This window comes from Coenobita brevimanus, chromosome 113 (assembly GCF_032717465.1).
Source record: "Coenobita brevimanus isolate Jiangsu-jjx chromosome 113, ASM3271746v2, whole genome shotgun sequence".
In the NCBI taxonomy this organism is placed as follows: domain Eukaryota; kingdom Metazoa; phylum Arthropoda; class Malacostraca; order Decapoda; family Coenobitidae; genus Coenobita; species Coenobita brevimanus.
Genome location: NC_137066.1, coordinates 9,417,662 through 9,436,450, shown reverse-complemented (window position 1 = coordinate 9,436,450; position 18,789 = coordinate 9,417,662).

Below are 18,789 nucleotides of genomic sequence, written 5' to 3'. Positions count from 1 at the left end.
GCTACAGGCATGTGGATGCATTACTATTCAAAATTGGTTGTGTCAATTATCTCAAATCAGATTCCCTCCCAGTCACCATTCCCTCCTTCCTGTCAAATCCTCCTCTTCTAACATTCCTGATTCAGTAACTAATTTCCTGTATTCCTGACTGTCGTCCTGGTTATGAACTCGATCATCTCAGTGAGTCATCCTGTAACATCGAGGCATCATCGGACTCGTCATTACCTACTGTAGCTCATTGCCATTGGCTGACTTAATGCAGTCCTCGACAACCAATCGACCGGTGGTAAAACAGTGCACATCTTTGATCCCTAAAGTATATACAGTGGAATCTCTTTTATCCGAAATTCTTTTAACCGTAATATGCCATTAACCGTAAGTTTTACTAAAACGTTGTCATCTCGATTAACCGCAAAAATCTGAAAAATATCCGAAAATTCAAACACGGCGGGCTTGTTTCGCGCCACTAGCGTTAGTTTACGGTTGCCCCGCTAGTCACTAGAGCGAGTTGCCCACTCCCTCACCTGCATCCACCACCTCGGAAGATTTGGATGATGTCGGAGATAATGCGGATGATGTGGAAATGATTGAATAAGGAAACAGAAATATGAAAAAACAATTAGGTTAAAGACTTTATTTGTTCGAATTGCTTACAGTGAATTACGTAATTGTTTTGGCGAAGGTTGAAGTTTATTTGAGTGCAGATTTATTTAAGATGACAGTTTCTATTACAGTTACGAAAGTACAGTTACGCACGTAGTTACTACAATGTATTATGTGTTTTGCTGATGGCTGAGTGGCTTTTCGGGTGCGGTGGTGGTGGTGGGCCAGACGTCGCCAGAAATGGGTGATGGGTGAGTACAATACTGTTCCCTTGTATCCTACATATTATTACAGTATATTTTATCCGTAAAAAATCGATTAAACGAAACTTTGAAAGTACCATGATTTTCGGATAAAAGAGACTCCATTGTACTAAGATTGTTCTGAGGATTGTTGGGTCACCTAGCGGTAACACTGCTATTTCTCTGCCTGAGATCTATCGTGTTAAGGTACTGAGTTACAAGTCAACGATATGCTTGGCGTCACATGACGGCTTATGTTATTTGTACTTAGCTAACACTACTAATGCACCATTTATGCTGCATACTGGGACACAGATTGGTGATTTTTTGGTATACCTAGTGGCTGTACGTGTATGCCAAGATTTCCCACTCTCTGTAACTGATGGGTACTCAGTTGTTCGTTTTACTGACAATACTATCCCAACTAATCTTGAGTCTCATGTAAAATGGAACAATTATCCTGGGTACAGAAGCCAGTTGCTTGATCTTTTGTGAGACAACTGAGAAGTTGTAGCTCTGCCCGGTGAAAACATGGGCAAAACAAGTATAGTTAAATATGCGATCACATTGCAGTCCGACGATCAACCCGTGTATGTCCTTGCCTATCGCATACTTCACAGTCAATGTCAAAAGGCTGATTGTCTTATTCGGGAAATGCTGGAATCCGATGTTACTGAACCTTCTGATAGTCCATGGAACAATCCATTATTTCTAGTTCCAAAAATAGATGGTGAGTTACGCCCTGTCACTGGTGACTGCCATGTCAGTGTCTTGCCTGTTCTGGATAGATTGCCACTGCTGGTGCTCACTGATCTGTTGGAATCACTAGGAGAAAATAACTGCACATTTTCCTCGTTGAATTTGTTGAGTGGCTATTGGCAAGTAGTAATGGAGGAATCTTCTCAACCAGTCACTGCCTTCAGCACCTGATCTGGTCATTAACAGTTCCATGGACTTATGTTTGGTTTGAGAAATGCCCCATCGGCGTTCATGCAGTTAATTCACACAGTCTTTGCTGGTATCATAAGCCATGCAGTCTATACTTATCTTGATGACGTCATTATCGTCACCAAAACATTTCTGCAACATCATTTACAGTTATCCTCTTCAAATCCAGACAGATCATCTTCCTCTTTGCGACCTGTTTTGAGGATGTAACCTTACTTGCACGTTGGGCAATTATTGTTAATGACTATAATCCAACGTCTGAATATATTCCTGAAAGTCAGTTATTGTAGCAGATGCTCTCTCTCGTTATGTTGACACAGTCTCAACATGTGATGTAAATTTGGCGTTCATTTATGATACTCTCCAAGCGTTCCAGTGAGTTGAACGTCTATGGTCCCAGGTCAGATACTTTCTTGAGTCTGGTGATGTTTCTTTCTTGCCAAAGTTTCCAGTTCCTGTGTCTGATTTCTTCCTCTTAACTGAATTACTCAAGGACAGTACTCACAGGTAGCGATGTGCCTCATCACGAAGTTAGACAGCTAGTTATTCCAATGAACTTAATTCCTACTGCACTCCATTTAATCCATAACATCCCTCACATGTCGCACCCAGGTAAGGACAGGCATGTCTTTCATGTAACTGGGCCACAGTGCAAAAGGATGTAGATGCTCACTGTGTTGCATGCCTATCTTGTGCTCACAATAAAGGAACTACTGATTGGCCAGCACCTACACTGCAATACCATGTACCGTCGAGGCCTTGGCAAAATGTCTCCCTTGATCTGAAATTACCACGTATGAAATCTGGTTTTGTCTCTCTTTTAACAGTGGTTGACCGTTTCTCCTGATTCGTAGTACTGGTTCCACTGCATAACAAATTGGCTAGATCTATTGCCCGTGCTTTTGTTAATTCAGTTATTTGTACTTTCATAACTCCAGAAGCCATTGTAACAGATAATTGGTCAGAGTTCAACAATTCAGTGCTGGAGGAAATTTGTTATTGCTACAGAATCAGTAAATGTAATGTTGTTGCCGGTCATCCAGACTCTCATGGACTCATGGTGTGCCAGAATAAAAAAAATCCTAGAATACCTACGCCACATGGCGGGAGATCAGAGTTCTACCTGGGATGATTGGATTCTGCAGGTACCGATCAATCAGTCCAGAAGGGGCCAATGCCCCTCGGCGCATAGCCTTACTCACCCTCCAACTCCACCCATGCGGGTCCCTCCATGCAACTCTCCAGGCAGTGACTCGTTCCCCTCAAAATATTTCCTGGCAGGAGTGACCTGCTCCAGCCATGAGTTAGGTGACCTTTCCCTTGGCCTCCTCCACTGGGTTAACTCATTCAGAGATCACCCTGTGAGCAGGATCAGCCTCAGGAAAGTGGGCCACGTACCCATATAGCTGAAGTTGGCGCTGATGTATTATGTGGGTAATAGGTGTCGATTCAGTCTCACGGAGTAGTTGCTCGTTATGTACCCAGTTGTACCAGTGATATCCCATGATCCTGTGAAGACACTTAATACCAAATGAGTCAATTCACTGCTACAAGTCACTTTTTATTGTCCATGTCTCAAAGCCATAAACTAAGACAGAGAACACCAGCGCCCTGAAGATATGAACATTCGTCTTTCCACACAAATAACAGCAGTGCCAAATACCCAAATTGAGTGAATCCATAACCCAGTAGGCCAGACAAATGTGACAACAAATCTTACTTTCTGATCTACTGTTGTTATGGATCACACTACCAAGATAAGTGAATCTATCCAAGACTTCTATCTCCTCACCACATGCTTGGACAGACTGAACTGCTTCATCCAGCAAGCCACCACATGTCTAGACCTTGGTCTTGGCCCAGGAGACCTTTAATCCCAATGGCTTCTCATTCTCATGAAATTCCTCGAGGGCACTCAGTAGTATCTCCAGCAGCTTCACTTGGATAACTGTTTCATCAGCAAAGTCAAGGTCAATAACCCAGAAACTGTCAACTGATACCCCACAGTGACTTTGATGCACAGCCTAGTCCAGTACCCAATCCATACATGTGTTGAAAAGTGTGGGGGCAAGGACACATCCCTGTCTTATGCCAGAACTTACTGGAAAGAAGTCGGATATCCTCCCCCCACCCTTTGACAGCACTCTCAGTGTTTAAGTACAAGCCAGCAATCAGTCGGATTATCCCTGCAGGGATCCCACAGGGTCACAGGAGTTTCCACAGCTCCTCCCAATTTGCAGAGTCAGACACCTTCTTGAGATCCACATAGGCTGCTAGCAGATCTTGCCGAAACTCAAGACAGCACATCACAATAACTCGAAGAGCTAGGATATGGTCAACAGTAGACTTCTTGGGCATGAATCCGGATTGCTCGTGCCTCTGAAACTTTTGCAAATGGTCCTAGATATGCATCAGGAGAATGTGAGCAAGAACTTTGCCTGGCACACTGAGCACTGTAACACCCTGGTAGTTACTACAGTTAAGCTGGTCTCCTTATCCTTTCCAGATAGGGGTGACCAAACCCTTTGTCCAGTCAGGAGGAATGATACCAGTCAGCCAAACGGCTTCTATGACTGCATGTAACCCCTTGATCATGGTTTTGCCCACATATTTAATCAGTTCTGCTGGGATGTCACAAACACCAGCTGCACTACCACTTCTCAACCTAGCCACTGCCTTCTGATATCATCTAGAGAAGGCACAGCTTCGTCAGTTGGTGAGACAGCAGTCAATGGTTGTACACCAGCCGATGGAAACTCTTCATTAGGAGGTTCAGCCATGTGCAGCTGCTCAAAGTACTCAGCCCAACGACCTTTTCACTCGACCCCGGTATGAGTTGTCAATCTGCTGTCCAACACAGTTAACCTGTGAGGTGGTTCTGGAGTGGAGCTTCTTCAGAGCTCGGTAGGTGGGTAGATCATTTGCTTGAAAACTGCCGTCCACCTCCTCAGCGATTTCCCTTACATACCTCTCCTTGTCCCTTTCCAGTAAAACTCATGCCCATCAAGACAGAAGTCTGTGCTGTTCCTGCTCCTCAGGCAGTCTGGCAGCACGACTGCTCAATTGTGGTCAGCATCCCCCACGAGATGAATCCCCTCCTAGATCTCAGATGGTCTCCAGTACACTCATCAGCTGCTGCCAGGGTAGCATGCTTAAAGGTATCCCATCATTCAACAGGATCCTCAACAGCACTGAGCACTTCAAACCGGTCTGAGACTGCCACTGCATCCTCATGCACACTCCTCATCTCTAAGTTTTTCAAGATGGAACCTTTTTTGGTCACATCTTGAGAATATGTCAGTTTTGATTTGTAGCCTTAGAGTAGCAACAAGTCTGTGATCAGTAGCAAAGAACTCTGCACTCCTGAAAACCCTGCAGTTCTGAAGGATCCCCCAGTGAATACTAACAAGAATATGATCAATCACTTCAGCAACCCCTCCGGTACTGGAATACCAGGTCCAGCAGTGTCGAGTTGGATGCTGGAACCAGGATCCAGCAATTCTTAACTTCCGAGAATTTTCGAAATCCAGAAGGTAAGAACTATTGGAGCTCCTGGTTCCAGAGCCATGGGGACCTACACAATCCCTGAAGCCTTCCCTGTCAGTGCCAGTAACTGCATTAAAGTCGCCCAAGACCAGGAGTGTATCCTGAGAGGGTCACTGTTCCACAACAGAGTCAACTTTGGTGCAGAATAGCTCTTTCTCTTCAAGATCACTTACCTCAGTTGGAGAGCACACTGCAATAAGAGACATGAAGCCCAAGGAATGCTTCATTCTCACCAGCATTATACACTCATCAACTGGAGTAACCCTGTCGACACACGAGACAAAGTGAGCAGCACTTGCCCCAGTGACACCCCTAAGATGGGTACCATCATCACAGCCATACCAGTAGTATGTGTAACTCTCGCTACTGATCTCACCATGCCCAGATCGCCTCACTTCAGAGAGTGGAGCTATGCCAACCCCCAATTGCCCCAGCTCTCATGACAACAAAGGCAGTCGATCATCCTTTGAAAGACTTAGAATGTTCCAAGCCCCCACCCCCAATGCCTTCCGAAGGTTTAACCAGTGCTTGGAGCCTAGGGCCCATGCGTCCTTTGCACCACCATGACGCAAGGGTCTCGGCTAGGGGGTCGCCCCCCATCATTCAGTTGCTGGGGTTCCACAGGTAGCTGCATTGATGAATGGATCACTGAATAAGTCGCTTGGTGAAACTCCATTCTTTGTCATCTATGGCTTTGACATGAGGTTACCCTGTTCTTTATTACAATGTAAGCCTGATCCGGTCTACTGTCATGATGATTTTGTCAAAGTTCACCTCTCAGATTTTCAGAAAATTCATAAGTACATTCAGGTTAATAGTGCCCTCTCAAATGCAGAAATGGTACGTAAGCAACACGCAGCTGCTTCCGACATTAGCGTCCAAGCAGTTGTTTTAGTTTTTGCTCTGGACCACGAGTGTGCATCAAAACTTGACGGTAAATTCCTGAGTCCTTCCTGTGTCATCTCTCATAGAGGTAACAAATTTGAAATAAAGGATCTGGCTGACACCGATACCAAATGGGTGCATGCAGACGATCTGAAGTGTGCCCAGAGGGGCATAATGTTGGAGGAGTCACTTGGAAATGCCCCATCTTCTTCTCAACCCAGAAATACTCCATCTTCTTCTCCCATTCCTTCTTCTGATACTCCTTCAGATTCTCCATCTCATTCTGAGGCACTGCAACCTTCTTCATCTGTTAATGATTGTCGTTCAAAGTTACGTTCTGCACACAAATCTCCAGTTTCTTGTATATCATCCCAACAACATCATTAGTGTCATACAGTCACAATCATGTCCTCTTCATGATCACCTCTTCGACCTGGCCGTTAAATTAACATTGTTGCATGTGAGACATTATGCAGAACGTAGACAATCTTGATTACATATTTGTTACTATGGTCGTACCATTCTAAAGTGGCGGTTTGGGTGGGGCACGAACCTCTGTACAGTGTTGCCACGTTTTCCATACTCGCGATGCCCCTCTCTCTCTCTCTCTCTCTCTCTCTCTCTCTCTCTCTCTCCTTGGGGGATGTGCATCACCTTAGGGAATTTTGTTTCTTTTATGTCTTATAAACTTGTGCTTTCATTTCTTTATTTTGTTTTTTATTATATTGTTTTACATATGGCGCCAGATGACATCGGTGTTACGGCGCCTTTTCATTCAATCATTCTCGCCCTCCTTCCTTCCCTCCCTTCATCTTTCCCTCAGCCTGACAATGCACTCAACACTGCCCCTTGCCTGCCTTCTCTCTCTCTCTCTCTCTCTCTCTCTCTCTCTCTCTCTCTCTTTCTCCTTGGGGAGATGTGCTTCACCCTTGGGAATTTTGTTTCTTTTATGAGTGACTTATAAACTTGTGCTTTCATTTTTTTATTTTGTTTTTATTATATCTAATTATGTTTAAAAATATTATTGTTTTACATATGGCGCCAGATGACCTCGTTGTTGTGGCGCCATGATTTGTTTTCATTCAATCACTCTCTCCCTCCTTCCTTCCCTCCCTTCCTCCATCTCTCACTAAGCTGCACTCAACACTGCCCCCGGTCTGCCTTCCCTCCCCCCCTCTCTCTCTCTCTCTCTCTCTCTCATCTGTGGTATTTTAAGATACATTTTGGTTATTTTCTTTTACGTTATAATGTACATATTGTAAATTTGACTTTATTTTCACACCACCCACGAGGTTAAAGTCTTGGCGCGTTTTTTTTAAGAAGTGTCTCCAAACAGGCCTATTCCTCTGTCCCTCACAGATGACCGGGTCGGGCTGGGTGTGAGTGTTGCCGCTCACTAGGGTTTAATGTATATATTTTTTTTTACTGAGAAACTGGCATATTTTTGCTTATAATCCTGCATATTATCTTATAATCATAATTGTGACATTATTACCAATCCCAGAAATACGGTAACAGCCAATAAAAGTGACTACTTTTTTTTAAGCACCACTGTAAAATAATTATGCCACGTTTCTGTATTACCGTATAAATATTTTACGCATAATCGGTTTACTGTTCTTTCATTTATTATAATACACACCTTACCATTGTATTCTTATGTGTTTATCTTATTGTGATGCCTATTACATATATCAGAGCCGTTCACTTAGCGGGTATGGAACACGTGGCACCACTGTACAGAGGTTCATGCCCCACCCAAACCGCCACTTAAGATTGGTACCACCATAGCTAGTATTATGACATATATTATTACACCCCTGTTACTAGGTAGTATTGCTAAAGATATGAGTGATATAGATATGCAATTATTCATTTTTTTAATGGTTTAACCCATTAGCGCCCAGTGTCCTCAAAATAGGACAGAACTGGGCATTTTCAAAATTTAATAAAGAAGGGAATCCCAGGGCAGGGATCTATGAGCTTCGCGACTATGAGCCGATAGGCGGAGGGCGGCAAGCCTAGCATCCTTCTAGCGAAATCCCACGCACAGGAATTCTGGAAGCCAATGGGTTAAGGAAATGATAAGATCGTTGTTATCAGAGAAATAGTGTATATCTCTCTCCTACAATTTATATTGGAGGTAAAGATATTATCAAATGTCATGTTACTATACTCGTAGTCTTTATCCCAGCGTCAAAGCTTATCTAATTTTACAATGGGCTCGCTCTACCCTTTGTCTTAATTCCGTTTTTTTTTTCCTTTTCTCCCAAGAGTATGCTATCTTGTACTAGGAACAACTTCTATTCATTTCAGTACTATCGTATGTTCGTTTTGCAGTCATTTTCATCTCTTCCAACCAATTCTTGTCCATTTACCTCGCAATGACACTCCTTACACATTATTCTTATACCCTATATTCCTTCTTCAGCCTCACGGCTATATGACCTTGTATGACCCGTTTGATCTCCTTCATTCTCCTACTGTATGTTTTTCTTTCATATCTTCCCTATCACAGCTGTTCCTTGTAAATATACGATAGTCCAGATGTCTCATTTCCTATCTATCTATTGCCAGATGGGAAAAATAAATCCATGTTGAAAAACAGGCCCTTGGAGTTGTCGGGCCCCAAGGGTAAAATATGTCCTTACGGAGAAACTTGTCAGTGAATGAACAGGTGGGTTGACACCAATGGAGTGTAGGCAGAGACTGGTTAATTTGCTGTTATTGATAAAACAGCCTGTATGAATTTCAGATCTACAAGTTTCCACAGCATCAGTTAATGTCATTAAACAAATATGTAGTACTACAACTATTACTACTACTGTTGCTGCTGGTGGCTCCGCCACCACAACAAGACCAACATCACCACCACCATCACTACTACCACTACCAAAACTCCACTAACACTGTCACCACCAAGACACCACTAATACTACCACTGCCAAGACAGAGACTAGGTGGCACTCGTGGCAAGTAAACAAACCCACGAGAAAGCTCCCCTGATTTTACCAAAGTCTACAGGAACTAGCAAGCTGCCACACTCCAGCCTTGGCAGAGCTATAGTATGACCTAGTCTTTAATATAGTGCCACCAGGGAATTTAAGGGTTTTTGGACTTTGTCAGTATTGTTTATGTAAAAACCCATGCAGCTGGTCAGTCCCTCCGGCTGGATGTTCTCGTGTCTGAGCATGCGCATTGCAAGGAGCATCACATGTAGTATCATAATGGCTACGTCACTCTGCCCAAGCACATGCACCAAGTCCATTCCACTGGTGTTGCCAACGCTCTGAAATGCTACCATTTGGGGTGATATGGAATACTCTGGACCTGCCACCCTCACTGATCTTGAGGTCGACCAAGCACTCGGTGACAACGACGTCCCGTTTAAGAAAGCTTGGCCCCCACTCGACCTTCACAGACACCAGGGCTCCACATCCACTGCAGTCACGGTGACTCCCAGGCTGCCTCAACCTGTAGCCGCCCAATGTGTCATCCAGGGCTCCACCTCCTCCAAATTCCTCGTGGAACAGACTTTGGATATCAAGAGAAAATCACTGTCTCCTGCTGCAAAAACATCCAAGTGCAATGAGACTTCTCAGCATAAGGTTCCTGATCACTTCCTTCCTCACCTTACTCCTCAGAAGACTCCTTCCCAGCCTGCACCAGTTCCTCCAGCATTTGCCCCTTGGGCTAAGTACATCAAACTCCTCTTACAAGAGTACCCGAATGTTGATATGAAGCTTCGTTGGCTGTCTGAGGTCACCATGATGTTCTGTCTCCATCGGGGGCTAGCTGAGGTCAAGATGTCTGCTGTCACCCCCCTAGGTCAAGATGTCTTCTGTCACCTCACACTTCGTCTATATCAAAAGACGACATACGGACGTCATAGACAGGGTCACGAGTGGTGAGTTCCTGGCCTTGTTCCTAAATGTTCAGGACTCAGTTGATAGGCCCTGTAAGGTCCCTACCTACCTCATCACCTACTACCCTGTCGGCATTGATCCATCCTCGGCCAAAGAACTCCCTGGCATCAACAATGCTCATTGTTTCCATCAAAATGAGACGCCCATCAACTGGTTTGTTGTTATTTGGAGTCTCCCAGGCCCTCCCCTCCTCCACCAGTTGTCAGCTTGTTTCCTTCCCTGTGAGCTATGCAAAATGAGGGTCAGACAGCTGTGGTGTTTCAAATGCTGGGGAATTGGATGTATATCATGTTACTGCTCGGCCTCAGAGAAGTGTGCGTGGTGTGCTGGCAACCATGCCTCCTGGACTTGCCCACATCACACCCCTTCACCAACCACCACTTCTACTTCAGATGAGTGTTGGATCCATGTGGCAACAAGGTTGTCAGGAAAGAGCTCTCCATTGCTCTCCACCACAGTCCAGCTGAGTATTCTCAAGATCTTATTAATAAATGGTTTGAATAATCACAAGCATGCGACCATCCCGCACATTTTCAAGATGCACTCTCCTCCCAGCAAAATGTCCTCACTCACTGTTTAATGGCTGCGTTACTGAAGCCAGATGAAGATGATGACGTGTAGCTGATAACTGAGGACGAATTGCGACATGCTCTCAACCCTTAAACAGTACACCTGGGTCTGAGAGACCCGGCCAGTTTTTGCCACTTACTGGTGTAGCAACTACTATATGCCAGGGACCCCTGTCCTCAATAGCTTCCTAGGTTTGGATGCCGATGCTAAAGGTGGCTGTGTGGTTTTCCAGGTCTCCTTCTGTTTTGGTGTATAACACACTAGTGTATAACACTGGGTCTGTGAGACCCAGGTGTACTGGATAAGGGGAGCAGAAATTTACTGTTGTGTGATGCAAATTTTTTCACCCTGTGAATTGCCCTCTCCACACCATGAAGACCCTTCATGCTACTAGCTTTGACAGCAGTGCGAGCATCATTGTGTCATTTCTTTTCTTATGGGGTCATTTAAAACAGAAACTGTAAAGATTTTTTTCAAAAATTTGCCTAAAATGCTTTAAATATGTCAATTTTAATTGTATATTCATTATTGCATAGTAAATTGAACCAAAAAGGTTGTAGAGTTGTCAAGGATTCAGTAAATAAAACACAAGTATTTTTTTTTTCTATTTTGTGGGTCTGTGAGACCCAGGTGTCCTAATGGTGCATATGCGCAACTAGGTGTACTGTTTCAGGGTTAAGAATAAGGCAGCATCCTCTGGGGATGATGGCATCACTCACCCTGTCCTTTGCCTACACCTGAAGGCCCCTGGCAGTCCCCTGCTACAGGTGTACAATCTTTGCTTCTGTAGGAATATGTCCGTAATGCCTGGACCTCCAGCACGATTGTGCCCATTCCAAAATCTGGTACTGACAAATTCAGACCTACACCTCACTTCCTACTTCAGCAAGGTGCTCGAATGCATCTTCCTTACCCATCTCATGTTTTGGCTGGAGGACAAACTCTCACCCAAACTGTATGGCTTTCTGCAAAGTACACACCACTGTCTAATGGAATTCTATGCCCCCCTCTGTCCCACCTGTGTTGTAGCATTCACTGATCTTAAAAGTGCCTTTGATGTTGCAAACAGATGTCATCCTCGATCAGCTGGAGGAATTTGGTGTCCAAGGAAATTTCTTGAGATGGACTTGGGGTTAACTCTGATGCAGAACCTCATGAGTCCTTTTGAACCCCTAACTACCGGGCTAAAATCTGCTTGAGCCTCACTTCAGTACGGAAAAAAAAAAAAAAAGCTTTACTCCTAGCCTTAATATCTCGGAAACTATTGCAGTTAGGGAAATGATCAAAGACCATATTACTCAACAATTCTTCTTGCGAATGAAATATCCTCAAGTCTGTAGATCGCTGCGTTGAAGAGTAATGACGTGAGGAACAGGACTAATTTTTGCTGCGGGAACAGGACTAATTTTTGCCTCGAGAACAGGATGTGTTCTTGTTTCTGCCTGTTGCCCTGACTATGGCTTTGCTCTCTACATGCTATTTCCTCCATTACTAAATAAACTAGAAAAAGTGGTGTCCAAGGCACGCCCTATGGCACTAACACTGAGTCCATTCCTAGTATCCTTGGAAAGAGGCATGGCAGGGGTGGATGAGGCAAAAGTCCACGTGGGGCGGGAACGAAATCGGACGAGAAAGGTTAAGAAAAGATTGTCCTACACCTGGCAAAGTCACAGAGATGACTGAGGTGTGGTTGGGCAGGCTGGTGGGAGCCTCCACCGAGCTTTTAGTGACTAGATAAAGTGACGGCCATTTCAAACTGTGCTGGGAAAACAAGTGTGTTCCTACCAACACCCAGCGTTACTGTGTCAGCAATTTTTAGACAGTTCTGACCAACACCCGGCGTCTAGGTGTTAATGGAGTGTGAATCTCCTTCAAGACCTTCGAACTCGGCACTCTGCAAGATTGTGTTCTAAGCCTGTTTCTTTTTAATGTCCTTATGCACTGGTTACTCCCTCTTCTTCCCAACATTGCTGGAACCACTGTTACCTGTTATGCTTATGATATATGGATTCACTCCCACTCCAGATAATCGCCAACACTTCCTTCAGTCACTCTATCAGTCATCTTCCACTTGTGGCCTCATCCTCTCCCCAGGAAAAAAAAAAAAAATGGAATCTTCTATCCCCACAACCCAGAAATGCTTCCACACTTCACTGTAGGAAATAGTGTCATCCCCCTGTGCAGGCAGTACCTCTACCTGGGTGCACCTGTTCAGATTACCCCAACCATACCTATAAGAAAACGTGTTCATCCCATCGTCCGAGACAACCTAGATCAGCAACAACAGTGCTTAATTCCTGTTTAGTGGCTCACCAACAATGCTGCCGGAATCTCGACCCCTGTGGCCAGAACTATCTACACTGTATTCATATGGTCGGTATGCCTCAGGGAGTCCCTGACTGATATATATAATTATCTACTCACAGACAATCATTTAGATCTCATTCTCATGAGATATCCATACTTACTGTAGGTGGATGCTAACTCCTGTATTACAAACTCCAATATATCTACGTAACAAAACAGCATGCCCAGCGGGACACGAGTTCCTCTGTACATAATATTTGGCCTCATGGTCTTGTTACTACGTATGTCGCCTTTTGGGCGAAATCAATTTATTTTATAAAATAAATGCCAAGACTCTGCCAACAGTACCACTGTCACTATGACCACCACTTTCACCACAACGACTGCAACCACCACAACCACCAGCACAACTAGCACCATTACCCCTTTCATTATCACTATGACAAATGCCTTCACTACCACTACTCCATCACCATGACTACCACCAAGGCCATCACCATCACCAGTTTCACTACCACCACCACTGTCAACACCACATCCATCACTACTACCAGCACCACAGCCAATAGTACCATCCCTACAACCACCAATACCACCACCACTAGTACCATCCGTACAACCACCACCACCACTAGCACCAACCCTACAACCACCACCACCACCACCACCACTAGTAGCCTACCATCCCTACAACCACCACCACCACTAGTACCATCCCTACAACCACCACCACCACTAGTACCATCCCTACAACCACTAATACCACCACCACCACCACCACCACCACTAGTAGCCTACCATCCCTACAACCACCACCACCACCACCATCACGCTGCCATTACCACTGCCATCACCACCATCACTACTAATACCACCAGCACCACTGTGACCACCATGACCACTGCTGCCACCAACACCACTAACAGTAAAACCACCACCTTTCATCACTACCACTACTACTACTACTATTTTTACTAGTACTACTAATGCTACTACTACTGCTGCTGCTACTACTACTACTACTACTACCACAACCACCACAAGTACCACATCCACTACTGCCACCACCACCGCCACGAATACCACTACTCCCACTACTCCCACCACTGTTACAACTGTAGCTACAACAACATTAACGGTAACTACAATACAAACTACATTTTCAGCTGCAACTACCACAGTTACTACTATTCCACCAATAGCTAATACAGTACGATTACGACTACTACAACTACTACTGCTATTACTATTACTACTCTACTATTACTACTACTATTACTTTACTACTACTGCCACTGCTAATGATAGTATAATAATGTCTATCTATCTATCTATCTATATCTATAGCCCGACGCCCTAATCCCGCAAAGGGTGGCCGCAGACAAAAAGCCTCCAAGTCGCTCTGTCACCCACCATTTGACTACCCTCCCCCCAACTCACCCCCCCCTCCCTCATATACCTCTCTACTCCATCTCTCCACCTCATCCTCGGTGTACCCCTCCCTCTCCCTTCCTCCATCTCACCTACATACACCCTCTTAGTCAGTCTTTCATTCTTCATTCTCTTCACATGTCCGAACCACCTCAGTGTGTTATTCTCCTAATCTTCTCAACCACATCCACATCCACCCCACAACGTTCCTTCACTTCTTCATTCGTCAACCTGTCCCTTCACGTCACTCCACATGCTCCTCTCAAGTAACTCATTTCCATTGCTCTCATTCTTGACTTGTTCCCCTCTTGCAAGGTCCACGCCTCGCTTCCATACGTCAGGGTAGGGATCACAATACTATCATGCAGTGACTTCTTAACTTCCATACTCACCTCCCTATTTCTCATCACTGCTTTCAGTGTACCAACAACCTTCCTTCCCTGCTGTACCCTTTCACGCACTTCATCCCCCAAAGTTCCATCCTTACTCATCACACTACCCAAGTACTTGAATGCACTCACATTCTCAATATTCTCACCATCCAACCTCACTGCACACTCTGTGACTTCATTCCTCTCAAACACCATAACTTTACTTTTGTTTACATTAACTTTCAGATTCCTCCTCCTACACACTGTCCCAAATTCATTCACCAAACCTTGCAACTCCCGTTCATCGTCAGTCAACAATACTGTAACATCAGCAAACAGCAACACCGGAATCTTCCAAATCTCACCCTCATTCATTAGAGCCACTGCCACATCCACTGCCCTACCTTGCACCTCCTTTACAACCCCATCCATGTATATATTAAACAGCCATGGAGACATCACACAACCCTGTTTCAGTCCCACATTGAGATCAATGAACTCACTCAGCACACCATCCACTCGCATCGTAGCCCTAGCTCCCTCGTACATACTCTTCACAGCATTCAACAATTTCCCCTCCACTCCATATATTCCTAATACCTTCCACATACCTTGCCTATCTATTCTGTCATAAGCTTTCTCCAAGTCCATGAAGGCAGCATACACTTTCCTTCCCTTCTCTAGATACTTCTCCACTAAACATCTTAGAACAAATATCTGATCTACACACCCTTTTCCCTTCCTAAATCCCCCTTGTTCTTCTCCAACTAGCTCCTCTGTCATATGCCTAACCCTATCAATGAGTATTCTACCATATATTTTACCAGTCACACTAAGAAGGCAAATACCTCTATGGTTACCACATACTTCTCTCTCCCCTTTTCCTTTGTATAAAGGAACAATTATATCTGATTTCCAGTCCTCTGGAACCCTTCCCTCTTCCCAAGCCAATCTACATAACTTCCATATCCACTCCACAATAATGTCTGGAAAGTGTAATAACACGCTTTGAAACACTTGAATATAATTTGTTAAGAATCAGACGAGCAATTACACTCGTGTAATTAAGTCTGTTAAAGAACTCATTATATTTATAATCCCTGCCAATAGATATACTGTTGTCTTGCTCCTTGTCAGCACCCAGTCTTTCCCTGCGACAGACACCTACACTAACACACCCCTCCTCTCTCCCTCCCCCTTTCTAAATGCTTCGAAACTCGGTCAGCCGAGTATCGGTTCACATCTCGAGGAGAAAGAGGACTGGCAGCGCTCTGTGATAGACCCGGGAGTCCAGCCAAAAGTACATGTTTATGATACGTGTGATCAGTAGCGTACCTGAGGGGGGGACGGGGGGACTGTTTGAAACTGCCCCCCGGGCCCCCAATTGAGAGGGAGCTCCCAAAAGTCCTAGAAATTTATAAGCTAGTTTATATATATATATATATATATATATATATATATATATATATATATATATATATATATATATAAGAGTTTGGGAGAGTGTGTAAGAAACGGAATCTAAAGGTGAATGTAGGGAAGAGTAAAGTGATGGTCTTTGAGAGAGGTGAAGTCAGTGAATGTACAGCGAGGTTGGATGGTGAGGAATTGGAAAATGTGAGTACGTTTAAGTACTTGGGTAGTGTGATGAGTAAGGATGGAGGTTTGGAGGGTGAAGTGCGTGAAAGGGTACAGTAGGGAAGAAAGGTTGCTGGTTCTTTGAAAACAGTGATAAGAAACAGGGAAGTGAGCATGGAAGTGAAAAAGTTACTACATGACAGTATTGTGATAGCAACTCTAACGTACGGAAGTGAAGCTTGGACGTTGTTGGAAGGACACAAGTCAAGATTGAGAGCAGTGGAAAAGAGTTATTTAAGAGGAGCCTGTGGAGTCACATGGAGAGACAGGCTGACGAATGAGGATATAAAGGAGCGTTGTGGTGTGGATGTGGATGTGATAGGAAGCGTTATGAGGAACACACTGAGGTGGTTTGGCCATGTGGAGAGGATGGAGGGTGAAAGACTGACGAAGAGAGTGTATGTGAGTGAGATGGAGGGGGGAAGAGGGAGGGGGAGGCCGATGATGAGATGGAGGGATGGGGTGGAGAGGTATATGAGAGAGGGTGGTGTGAGTTGGGAGCAGGGCAGTGAAATGGCGGGGGACAGGGCGACTTGGAGGCGATTTTTCTGTGGCCACCCCAAACGGGATTGAGGCGTCTGGAAATATATATATATATATTTATATATATATATATATATATATATATATATATATATATATATATATATATATATATATATATATATATATATATATATATATATATATATATATTTATCATCCCGACAATCCCGGCTGAGATATTAGATAAGTGAATGAAGGGAGCTAGGTTCTTTTTGGTGCCCCCTCCAGGAGGGGAGGCCCCCGCAAAGAACCTAGCCCCCCGGGCCCCCAAATCTCTAGGTACGCCCCTGAGTGTGATGTATACTAAATTTTCATAAAGTCAAAGATTTTTGAAGGGGTGGATTCTACGTTGTTTCACGAAAAAAAAAAAAAAAAAACATTATTCCCTCCCCGAACTCTCGGGGTTGAAAGAGATTCGTACCCGGTACCTTAATAAAATAGATTAGAAACGAATATCTGTGTAATTTTCCATGATGTTGTTTGTATTCTGTTGCTTATGACAAGTTCTTAGGAATATTTAGTATATTACTCTTCATGAAATTATTCTATTCCCATTTGTATATTCCCACAGGTATATTAACTCAGATGTTTAATATTTTACAGGAAATATTACCGATTCTTTGAAATATAGGCTTGTCATGAATTATTCTCTCAACCTTATATAGTTGCAGTATCCCTATTGTTACCTTCATAAACTTCTCCACTTAGAGGGGTCTCCCAATCCTAGGTTAACTCTTCATATGCCGGGTGAAAAAACGTAAACCGGAACGCCATGTGGGGTCTTGACATACCCCTCCTTAATTTTTTTTTTCTGCCATATGCACAAAGTTACAAATGTAAAAATTTGTACATATGTTGCCCTGGACAAGGCACCTGTAGCCAGTCCACCACGTGTCCCTTTTGTGTTTTATTTTGTTTTTTTGTGTTTTTTCATGAAGGTAAAATTTTTATGATTTTCTTCAACTTTTTTGAAAGTTTGCACATGTAATGAATAATTGGCATTTATTTTCGGGTTACATCATTCTGATTCATTCAGCATACTCATCACATAGTAAAATAAATGTATCATGGAAATAACATGACACAAAAAAATTGGGTTGAATCTATGTTCAGAACATAAACAAGACTGACATTTTTATTCAGAAAACCCCTGAATGATCTGCAAATCAAGTAAACATAAACATAAACAAGACTGACATATTTATAATAAGAAAACCCCTGAATGATTTTAGCATCAGATAAATCATTGCAGATATCATTATTAGCATAAAAAATGGGAGGATCTTCTACGATTCTCTCCCAATGACTGTAGAACATCTCAAAATACAGTGACATGGTCAATAATACCTAGACTCTGAAAAAAACAAAAAGGTACACAGAATGCTAGGTGGGGTACCGGACGAGCTCCAATGAAGTTTGCACCCTCCAAACTCCTGAACTATGAGTCTTTCCACTCAAATGTTGTGTGCTTATACACTGGCCAAAGACAAGCAAAGTCATGATTTGTCAGATCCCTAAAACAGTAAGCGGCTAAATGGCATCATTTAAAAAAATGTGTTGGGGTCACTCTGACCCCACATGGCGTGTGAAGGATTAATTAGAATCGTACAAAAAGACGCCCTCGAGCTCCATAGATTGAACTGTATTTGCAGGATATTGCATTATATATATATATATATATATATATATATATATATATATATATATATATATATATATATATGTATACTTTTATATACATATATATATATATATATATATACTATTAAGAAAAAG